The sequence below is a fragment of the Pinus tabuliformis genome, chromosome 8 (assembly GCF_031772625.1).
Source record: "Pinus tabuliformis cultivar Carrire ecotype Pingquan chromosome 8, CPIR1, whole genome shotgun sequence".
Lineage (NCBI taxonomy): Eukaryota > Viridiplantae > Streptophyta > Pinopsida > Pinales > Pinaceae > Pinus > Pinus tabuliformis.
In genome coordinates, this window is record NC_142294.1 from 1,741,835,503 (window position 1) to 1,741,847,252 (window position 11,750).

Sequence of the window (11,750 nt, forward strand, 5' to 3'; positions counted from 1 at the left end):
GAGATATAAAACATCACATAGAAGAATGTCTAGGAGACCAGTCAGTTTGATCTTGATTGTGCCAAGCCCTGATGGCTTGAGTTTTGACTTTACTGCAAAGTATAATGCTCCATCAACATTGTTAGTAAATTCCTCAATAAAATCTCTTCTAAAATTCATGTGGAAAGTTTCCCCTGAATCAAGCCACCAATCATTTTTCCAAGAAGTAAGTGAAGCATTAAAAAAGTCTTGAGTTACTCCAATATTACAATGGGCCACAACATAGTGAGTGGTTTCATATGCTTTACCTTTCCAATTGTCATTGGTTTTACCTTCAGCTTCATTTATTTCCTTCTAAATGATGTTCTAATGAAACTTACATGTGGATTCATCATTTCCATCTCTATTGCAATGTACACAATGAAGATCAAACTTTTCTCCTTGGAACTATCTACCCCCCTGCCTCTAAAATTCTTTCCTCCACTTCCTCTTCGACCACCTCTTCCTCTAGAAGAATTGGCTGCATGATTCTTCTCTTTATGTGGAAGAAAAACAACTTATTCAAAATACTAAAGAGTGTCTTATTTCCAAAATCCTTTTCTCTCTCAGCAAACTTCTTCTCAAAGGAGTCAAAGGTGATCTCCTTGAGGTTTCCACTTGCTTGCAATGGCTCGAGATAATTTGAATAATTGGGATATAGTGCCTTGACATAAGCTATGAGAGGAATGTCTATTTGAACACCAGTGGTTTTTATATTATTCATAATGGATCTAACTTCTAATGCTAAAGAAAGAGGGTCATCATTTTTCAATTCAAAACTAAACAATTTAATCATCAATTAGACAACTTAAAGTATAGAGTGTGAGTCATATAGTTCCTTCAACTTCTATACGGCTTCAAAATCATTTGAGAATGGTGAAAAATGGTGACTCACCTCTTCATTTACAGATGTTGTGATCAAGGCATAAGCCTTGCTATTCTTATTTTCCCAAATGACAATATTCTTATCTAAGGTGGACATTGTAGGTTCATTATCTCCTTCTCCTACAGAAACTCCTTTCCATAAATCATTTAAAATGAGAGTGCATTTTCTATTCTGTGACCATTTAGGATAGTTCTCTTTTTGAGAGAGAACTAATCCAACAATTGATATAAGTGAATACATTTTAAAAATGTATACAATGTATAATTTACTTAGCTACCAATATATATAAAAAAATTTCACTTCTGGTGGTAATTTTTTAAAAAGAAAATACACTTATGATATATATATATATATATATATATATTCTTCGGGGGAGGGAGTATATGGGAGACGGTTATATGGGAGGGGGCTATATGGGGAAGTGTTAAATGAAATGGTGGAGGAGTTATTAATTGTGGGATATATAATGTAGGTGTTATATATTATAGAGTGTGGGAGCAAGGTCGTATTATGCAATCACAGTCAATGCCTAGAGAGTGGTGGTATGGCGGTTGTTAAGCAACTTTATGGTGGTATGGTGGTATGGGGAGAGATATGACCAAGTGGGCGGTATTGACCAAATGGTGGAGGGTGGAATTTAACTTAGTAGTAGTGGTATCGCATGGTGGTATGGGGAGGAAATACCATAACATATGATATACCATATATAAAATGATGTTGGGTCAGGAGTCGGGGCTCATCCAACCTTATATAAAATGTTGTGATGTATATATATAAAACGATGAGATGTAACACAATGTATATATAGATTCATTGATGGTGTATGGAGGAGGAGATGTATGGTGGATGAGGTGATTTGCAAAGTCGTATTAGTTGTGATATGTCAGGCCATTGAGCGACATTTAACCTGGAGTATGCATTCAATAGTCAAATGAATTGTGACTATCAGGGCAGCACAGGCTAATACAGATAACAAAATATAATTCAATGTATTATAGTGGTACATTGTTCAATGGATTAATAGCATGGTGCTCAACGGAGTAATACCATAGTGTCTGACACAATAAAATACCACAACGGAGTAACACTATAGCAGAGTAATACCATAGCGAGGGAATACTAGTGATACAATACACTTGTTCGAAACGTATGCTAGGGATATGTGGTATAAAATGGTCTTATATAAAAAAATTAGCATATGAAAAACCTCAACATAATCATAGGCACAATGCTTCTAGTTGACTGGTTGTTCTCACCACACCATAACACCTCTAGGTAGCACATTTCTGGCCACAACACCTCCAGGCAGTAACTCGACTCTTCAATAGTAGAAATAGAATGCACGGAGATAGGCAAGGATATGTTAGTCTATAGAAATGCAAAACATGGGTATCAAGGAGTTACAAGGGTAGGAAGGAAGCCAGATATGGGGTTTGGACCTACGCTTTGATACCATGTTAGGCCAGGAGGTAACTCATATAAATTTGTGATATTCCATTAAGGTTGATCATAGATATATACATGGAGGGAGACTCTTGGGCTTCATCTCCTAGTGTCTCTTCATATCCCTATTCTCCTTATTTTCTATTTACATTATTTTACATATATTCACCCAATCTCAATGATTAGGTGTGAACAGGAAGAAATTAAAAAATTCATAGTTGGAAAAAGAAGGAAAAAGAAATGTATAATGTCCAGGAAGAAATAGAAAAATCCATGATTGAAAATAAGAAAGAAATTAAAAAATTAAAAACCATACTATTACTTAAAAGGGATATGGAGATCTAAGGAAATCATGAACATAACGAAAAACATGGTGTAGAAACTCAATGACATAGATTTTATCACAATTGGAGAGCACAAATATTGAATCATAGAACCATAATAATGACTTTTCAATCAAACATCCTTGTCATTAGCACTCAAGACAATACCAATGAATGAATACATTTTGAAGATCAATATAATGAAATTTGATGGTAACAATCCTATAACATGGATATTCCATATGAAGAAATACTTTGACATATAACAATTGATGACCTTACAAAAGGTAAATATGGTAGAAACGTATTCAGAAGAAGATCAATTTGAATGGAATCAATGGATTTGTTAAAGGAAAAAGGATTCTATTTTATCTTGATATGTGTTTATGTAGAAATTGATAGTACATTTTATGGATATTAATAGCAATAATTTTTTTGGTTAATTAGTGAATCTTCAGTAGAAAGGTCGAAGTACATAACACATTAAACAATTCCAAAAAATTGAGTCTAAGAATATGGAACATTTTAAAAGATAATTTGTTAGACCTCTTTATGAGAAATTTAAAGGATCATATCCAATATGAGGTGTCATCTATAAACCTAAATCCCTAGAGCATGCTTTAATTCTAGCAGGGAAAGTTGAAAGTAAAAATATAGCTACTAGAAAATTGGGCGCTGATAACTATGGAGAACATAATGCTCCATTTCCTAAATTTACAACCTGGACACCTTAGAAAATGGATGAAATAAGAGGAAGGAGACTTTGTTTCAATTCTGACAAGACCTATAGTAAGCGGCATAAATGTGCTGAAAATAAATTATTCGATGCAGACTGTTGTGTGCAAGAATTACACTTAAGCAAAATCCTCAACACTTAAATTATCAACACGGGGGATCCGTAAACTTAGAGACGAAGCATAGGCAATGCCAGAGATGGTATGAATATTTCTAATATAAATCCCTACTTTCTTGAAAGGAAAGATTGTAGAATCAAACTGAAAAGAGAAAAAGGCAACTTGAACCATCAAAATAATCTACGACTGGAACAAGGAAGAATGCATTTGCAAAAGGGAATTAGAAATAAAGGGCAATCACTCTAGCTAACTATTGTTTAACTACTGAGTGTGTGTTTTTCTTTAGCAGAGACACTTAGCAGTCTCATCAGATGGGCCCTTCAAACCTGCTCCTTTAGAGATTTCCTTCTTGTACTAATTTGTTCTGCACTATCGCAGTCTTCTTGCACTAGTGCAAGAACATAGATTTCTGCAGAAGGTATAAATGGTGTCTTTACTAAAGGTTTTTATTTCCTACAAGGGCTTGAACTTTTTCAGGTTCAAAGCACTCAGATCCCATGGCAAGAAACTAGTTTTTGCACCAGATCAAAGCTTCTTGCACTTAACATTTAATTCTTAAAATAAGTTCTTAGTTATTGCAAGTGCTATCATACTGTGAAATCAAATTTCACACATAAAAATGAATGTTTCTGATTCTGACAGAGTGCAGAAATAAAGAAACAATCCATATACATTTATCCTGTCATAAAGTGTTTAATGAAAGCAAGAAAATTGTGGGAAGTAAACTAGAAAATTTTGCTGCATCACACCAACGTGCAATGATGCAGGTTCATTTCTCCTGCTTGGACTAGGCCGGGAAAACCAACCAAATAGAACTGTAGAAAGGGAATAGCATACCAACGTGCACTGGTGCAGGTTTATTTCCCCTGCTTGGACCAGGCGGGAAAACCAATATGAAATTAGGTGTAGGAAAAGGAAATTTAGCTACTTCACGCAGTGGATCTGCTTTCACTCAGACATAAATGCATGTGCTTGAAATTAAATCACACTTGACAACATAAACACAAATTACAAGAAACATGAAATAGGGTAAACGTGCTAGTTTGGTTGGGCCCTAGCCAACCAGTGCATTTCCATTTCAAATGAAAACACTGCTCAGTACTTTAATAAATTCACCAGATTCAAACACAGAAATGCAATTTATAAAACATGAGGTGGAGCTCCCTTTTTATTAATTCACTGAGGAAAATGAATGCATGAATACATAGTCCAGCCCAGATTTGGGCGATAAAAAAATACAACAACCTGTTACTACCTCTCTGGTTGTATCTCTGTTCTATACAAAACTTCCAAAAAACTCCCTCGTCCTATTTATATTCTTCATTATATATATCTTCGGCCGAAGGCCAAAAAGATCGCTTAACCAAATGCATAATTTAACAAAATTGGTCGTAGCTAATCTCCAGCTGTTCATTCTTCATAAATTCGATCTCGACTACCTTTGGATCAACCTTGATGTCGTGGCTAGAGCTCAGCTGCCTTTAGATCTATCTTTCTGTCGTGGCTGAAGTTGCTCAAAATGAGGCAGTGATCAAGGAGGTTCGGATCTACTGCAAGGATTTGCTATGCTGGCACCGGTGCAAGATCCGATCCTGCACTAGGATCAGCGGTCACGGTAAGTACTTGACTACCAAATAAACATTGGAGATATTGATAAGTTACAAAAAGTGATTATAAGCAAGAAATCATGTAATAAATAATTAATTAATGCTAAGTTGAGTTAAAGATATGAAAAATAAAGTTCATACGAAATATGTCACCGTTCTTGGACTAGTGCAAGATGAGGGTGTATAAGAGAGGTAAAACAATGGTAAATGGTTATGATTTAGGAAGGGGAAAATGGAAAAAAGAGAGAAAATTATGGGGCTAACATCCTCCCATCCCTAAACTATTGTGTGTCGTCACACAACTCTTTACCTCTGCAAAAAACTTCAAAACTTTGAGCATTCCCGCTCAATCCTACTCTGGCATACTGTCATCATCCTGCAATGTTTCAAACTTCTTCTTTCTGATGTTCTTTAGTTTCTTTGTCACCTTTTTAAGTGGCTTGAAACATTGTGAAACTCGGTACTTCTAGACTTTAACTTCTCTTTTCTTTTTTTGGATCTCTACCGTCAATTTCCTCTACTCTGTTCTTTATGCTCCTATGCTTTAGCTATAAGGTGTTCTAAGTTCTACACTTGAAGTTCTAGTTCAGCTACCCGAGCAGCAGGAGTTACCAAATCTTTTTCTTTTTCTTTTTTAATTTCGGCAAGGGTTGTGTCTTCCTCAGGGACCTCAATATCCCTCATGGTTACATTAGGGAATTCTTCTTCCTCTGGTCCCTCTTCTTCTGGTTCTTCCTCCTCTATTTCTTCTTCTTTTGGTTCTTCTTCTCCTACCTCTCCTTCTTCTGCTTCTTTTTCTTCTACTTCTTCTTCTATGGGTTCCTCTCCTCTTGCTTCTTCTTCTTCTACTGCTTCTTGTTAAACACACATGGACAACAAAGAAAATATGAAAGATAAATCATGCAATACAATTTTTTTATTAACATGAGATATACATTTATAGTACAATATGTGACTCTTGGGTTTCAGATCCCAAGGTCTCTTGGACTGCTTTGGTCTATTCAGCTTCCACACTAACCCATTTAGGATTAGGTGTCCAACATTCCCCCCCTTAATCCGAAGGGTTATGTATGAGTCCAGGAAGAGAGATGTAATACAAAATGTGCAAAAAATGCATGGCAGCACTAGGCTGAATGTGCTCTACGAAATGTTGGTATAAAGGGCAGTGGTTTAAGGATGACCACCAACACTGGAATGCTTAGTGCAGTTCCCGGAACTCTTCCAAAACTGGCAAGAAGCTGAAGTCTTCTGCTAGAGGAAGTGATCCTATTGTTTTAAAGAGGGAAACCTTCAACCATAAAAGGGAGGTCTCACCCCGCATAAAAGGTAAAACTTCAACCTGAAAAGGGAAGTCTCAACCTGTGATGTTTTAAGGATAACCAACAACTCTGGAATGCTTAATGCAATTCCTAGAACTCTCCCAGAACTGGAAAGAAGCTGGTGTCTTCTGCTAGAGGAAGTGTTCTCAATTTTGTTCCTGGAATTCTTCCAAAACTGGCAAGAAGCTGAAGTCTTCTGCTAGAGGATTGGACACCTAATCCTAAATGGGTTAGTGTGGAAGCCGAATAGACCAAAGCAGTCCAAGAGACCTTGGGATCTGAAACCCAAGAGTCACATATTGTACTATAAATGTATATCTCATGTTAATAAAAAAATGTACTACATGATTTATCTTTCATATTGTCATTGCTTTCCATGTGTGTTTAACATGGTATCAGAGCAGGCGTATTCCTGCCCTGCATAATTACTGTGAGCCATTTGGTTTATGGCCTTTATGTGCAGGTTATTTCTGCCATGACTTCTGCATTTCATAAATATTTTCTCAGCTAAATTCTAGCTGCAACCTCTGTCAATTTTCCAGCCCTATTTTTAGAATTCCTAAAATTAATTGTAACTCCTTGATTGTGCCCTCTGCACTCCCTGGGCTGTGCATATTCCTTTCTTGTGTGCTGTCTGCACTGTCCATGAGCGTTTCATTAAAAAAAAAGGGGAGGCGTTGTGCGTTAACATACCTATCCGCTCTATGGTATTCGCTCTTGCTCCTTACAGCACCACACTCCAGATTGATACCGCGCTACCTCTGCCTGAGATTTAACGCTGTGTATTACTGTGTATTTTCACGCAGTATCGAGCTATTATTTTAGTTGAGGGTTTGTTATCTGTTTTGGTGTGGGTTTCACCCACCGATATTTACGTGTCGCTGCCTAGCATTATATTTTCATATTTGTAACTAAACTGATGGAGAGAGCTGTCCATACTGGCGATTGATTTGACTGAATCGTGTGATGAAATGGATTTCCAGATCCACTCTCATTTCAATAAATCGATATTACAATTCTGACTTGTATCTTTACCGTGGGTTAGCTTTATAGTTAAATGCTGGACGCAGATAGATTTAAACACAGCTTGATAAGTTATTTGCCCGAAAGCTTCCATATGCTCTGCCGCTCCTGTCTCTCTCCGGTAAGAGAATAAGGCCGCTGTCTTCTGTATGTCTCTGGGAATCAGGCTATCTTTCTCTCTCTGGTACTATGCGTGGATGTTAAGACTGTACACATCTCAGCTGGGCTGATGGCAGTCTCATGAAATCTCATTAATTCTTTGAAAGTCGTTGTAGAAGTCTTATGTATGAAGTTGATTGTGTTGGAGCAATTCCTGCATATACGTCTCTTGGAACCTACAGTGCGTCGAACGTTGTGTTACTCCTGTGTGTTGAATTGAAAACCGTGTAATGGGCTGAAGAATTGTGCAGTGAAGACCGGAATGCTACATTTTAAAACTGATATGTGTTGATTGGTTTGTTGAATGCCGCTCTGTTGCTTTCAATGGTGCGTACAAGAACCTTCACGTGCTTATGAGAATATTGAAGTCCTGGTATCGATATTGAATGGTAACATTTGAATGCGTTTCCATTTGAACGCTGTCCATATCTGTTGAATATTAGCACTGTGCGTTTGAATAGTGTTGAATATTATGCTGCGTTATTGAATGGCTGTATGCTGTGCGTTTGAATGGTATTAACGCTGTGGGTTTATACATATGCCCGTCCAAAATTTGTATATGCGTTGAACTGAGCTGGTATATGCGTTGAAATGGATACAGTAGCTATCGGGTGGCCTGTTATATCAAAGTTTGTCTATGCATTGTTCAAATTTTATATGTCATGAAGTGGGATTTTGTTCCAGACACCAAAATGTGGAATGTCAGATGAAGAGGCACTTACATTTGTATCAGTTCAGAAGACTAATAAGTTGGGTCACTATGATGAAGCATCACATACAACAACTTTACGAATCCAGCGGAAGTTCCGTGGTTGGAAGGGTCGCAAAGAGTTTCTGATAATTCGTAAACGCATTGTCAAAATCCAGGCTCATATAAGGGGGCACCAGGTGAGGAAACAGTACAAAAAGGTTGTTTGGTCAGTTGGAATTGTTGAAAAAGAAATCTTGCGTTGGAGGCGTAAGCGAGTTGGATTACGTGGTTTCCGGGCAGAGGCAACAATAGCAGATTCAGAGTCACAAGGGAAAAGTGATGAGTATGATTTTCTGCGAGCAGGTAGAAAGCAGACAGTGGCTGGTGTAGAAAAGGCTCTTGCACGGGTGCAGTCTATGGTCCGTTATCCGGAAGCACGAGATCAATATCGGCTGCTGGTGACAAATTTCCAGAAAATCAAGGTTGGTATGGGACAGATTACAGATGATGGTGACTCCCAGCAGGAGAAAGAGAACAAGACAAATGAAAATGATGAGCTGATGTCCATGATTGACTAATTCATAACACCTTTCAGTTTTGTCAATATACGTTAATTTTTTGAAAAGGATCATTTCACATGGCCGTGTGTGACTACTGATTCATAATCCCAAGAGAGAAATTGTAAATTGTCTCATTTTGATGTATCTCTTGGAACGACTTTAACCTTCCTAGAGTACACATGTCTATATCTAATTCTCACTTCTTTAGCTTCTAAACAATAGACAGGAAGTTCAAAAACTGTGTTGCAGGTGATATTCAAGGAGTCCATTTTATATGGAAAATTATGTACATGACTATGAGTTCCAATATGTAATCCCACAATTGCAGCTGCTCTACATGCTATCATCAATAGCTACAAGAATGTATTAGAAGTCGCTATTGAATTTGACTATTCTTTTCCACTGGCTGAGAAAGTGAAGGTGTATTTGAAAGATACAATTCAATTTAAAGTCGCTGCTTGTTCAATTTACTTGTTCCTATTGTGCAGTTTGGGCATAAATTTATGTGCAACAAACAAATTTGTTTTTCTCAACAAATTCTAATGAGAAGATTGCTTTAATTGTTGGGGTGATATCAGCTTTATATGCACCAGATTGTCTGCTATTTGTTGCAAGCATTGTGATTATTTAGGGTACATTTTCACTCCAAAACAAGTTTCTAGTGGTGCATTTCTATTGAGAAAAAATGGCTACAATTACTGAAGTATTAGAGTTCATGAAAACTCTTATACAATCCACTGTTGATGACACATTACAAATCAGCAAAGGATCTCTCTCAGAAATTCAGACATGTCTACAAAATGCACAGGAAAAGATCGATTTTTTGCAGCTTGAATCACAGCTACAGCAAGAAGAGCTACATCAAAATAGTCATCATTCTAAATCTGTTTCTGTTCAGAACATTGAGACAACCACCCATCAGCAGCAAGTCAATAATGTTACCGTTCATTCAAATAAAGCAGTAATTGTACATGCAGATGCAGAAACTCAGTCAGCACTTCCCAAGCCCATCATCAGACCTTGGGAACAACTTGTCCACAACAAGCACAGAACTGGTCTTGGATATGAAAAGGACTTGTCCTTTCATATTCCAGACTATGCCAAGCCCATTCAGTTTCAGAGTGCTGGATTCATTCATAACAGTTCACCTGCTCCTCATGACAGTTCACCTCCAGCTGTTCTAGATTCTGCCCCTCTTCCACAGCAACAACAAAAACAACAGATTATGAAATGCCAACACTGTGACCGAGTTGGCCATATGAAAGATCACTGTTTTGATCTTCATCCATGTAATCACTGTCATAAAACTAGCCATTCTTCACACAGATGCTTCAGAAACAAACGTCCTGCAAGAACAAAGATTCATATTGGATGGATCGCTTCTTGGCAATGGGCATAAACAACCAAGAAGATATTCCAAACACATGTCAGAACTTGTTCCAGAATATTGAATAGTCTTGCAGTTGAGTTTTCTCCATCATCTCACCTTGTATCTGACAGGGGGGGAAATGATGGTCATCTAAAAGCTTCAAAGTCACATCAAGCAAGCCTAAGCCACAACCTGCCACACCAGTTTCAGATTTGTAGCCAGAGACAAAGATGCCCGTGAACATGCCTTCAGTTGGCAATCTAGGACACTTCCTCTAGCAGAAGACTTCAGCTTCTTGCCAGTTTTGGAAGAGTTCCAGGAACAAAATTGAGAACACTTCCTCTAGAAGAAGACACCAGCTTCTTGCCAGTTTTGGAAGAGTTCCAGGAATTGCATTAAGCATTCCAGAGTTGTTGGTTATCCTTAAACCATCACAGGTTGAGACTTCCCTTTTCAGGTTGAAGTTTTACCTTTTATGCGGGGTGAGACCTCCCTTTTATGGTTGAAGGTTTCCCTCTTTAAAACAATAGGATCACTTCATCTAGCAGAAGACTTCAGCTTCTTGCCAGTTTTGGAAGATTTCCGGGAACTGCACTAAGCGTTCCAGTGTTGGTGGTCATCCTTAAACCACTGCCCTTTATACCAACATTTCATAGAGCACATTCAGCCTAGTGTTGCCATACATTTTTTGCACATTTTGTATTACAACTCTCTTCTTGGACTCATACATAACCCTTCGGATTAAGGGGGGGAATGTTGGACACCTAATCCTAAATGGGTTAGTGTGGAAGTCGAATAGACCAAAGCAGTCCAAGAGACCTTGGGATCTGAAACCCAAGAGTCACATATTGTACTATAAATGTATATCTCATGTTAATAAAAAAATGTACTACATGATTTATCTTTCATATTGTCTTTGCTTTCCATGTGTGTTTAACACTTCTTCTTCTTCTTCTGTCTCTTCTTCTTCTGCTTCTTCTTCTCTTGCTTCTTCTTCTTCTATCTCTTCTTCTTCTGCCTCTTCTTCGGGTTATTTTTCTCGTACTGGTGCTTCTTCTTGTACTGTTGCAGGAGGGGATTCAATGCCCTATGGGGACTGTGGTTCTTTGCCTGCATCAGATACTTTATTCTTTTTCCGAGGCTTTTTAATGAAATTGGCCAACAGAGCATCATCTTCGACCTCTGCAAATTTTGTTGCATCCACAAGGACTGACAGGTTGTCATTTTTGGGGGTTTGTGCCTGTACTGGTGGTGTAGAAGGAGTCTCTTCAATAGGTGTGCTAGCTGTCTTCTTATTTGAAGATGGGGCTTTTTTTTCTGTTGATTTTTTTGATCATTTCCTTTTTGCACTGGTGCACGAAGGACTCCCCTTTTCGTTCTTACTCGGGCCCTTTCTTGTGCTGGCGGGGTCCTCCGTCTCCTTTCCAACAACTTTCTCTTTATGTAGTTGTTTTGAAAGTGCCTCCCATGTCATGCCTATAACTTCTAGCTATTTCAG

At 37.8% G+C, this 11,750-nt stretch overlaps 1 pseudogene; it reads left to right on the top strand.

The window, feature by feature from the left end:
* Positions 1 to 8,328: 8,328 nt before the first annotated feature.
* On the top strand, positions 8,329 to 8,954 carry LOC149243071 (calmodulin-binding transcription activator 2 pseudogene; annotated as a pseudogene).
* The last annotated feature ends 2,796 nt before the right edge of the window (positions 8,955 to 11,750 follow it).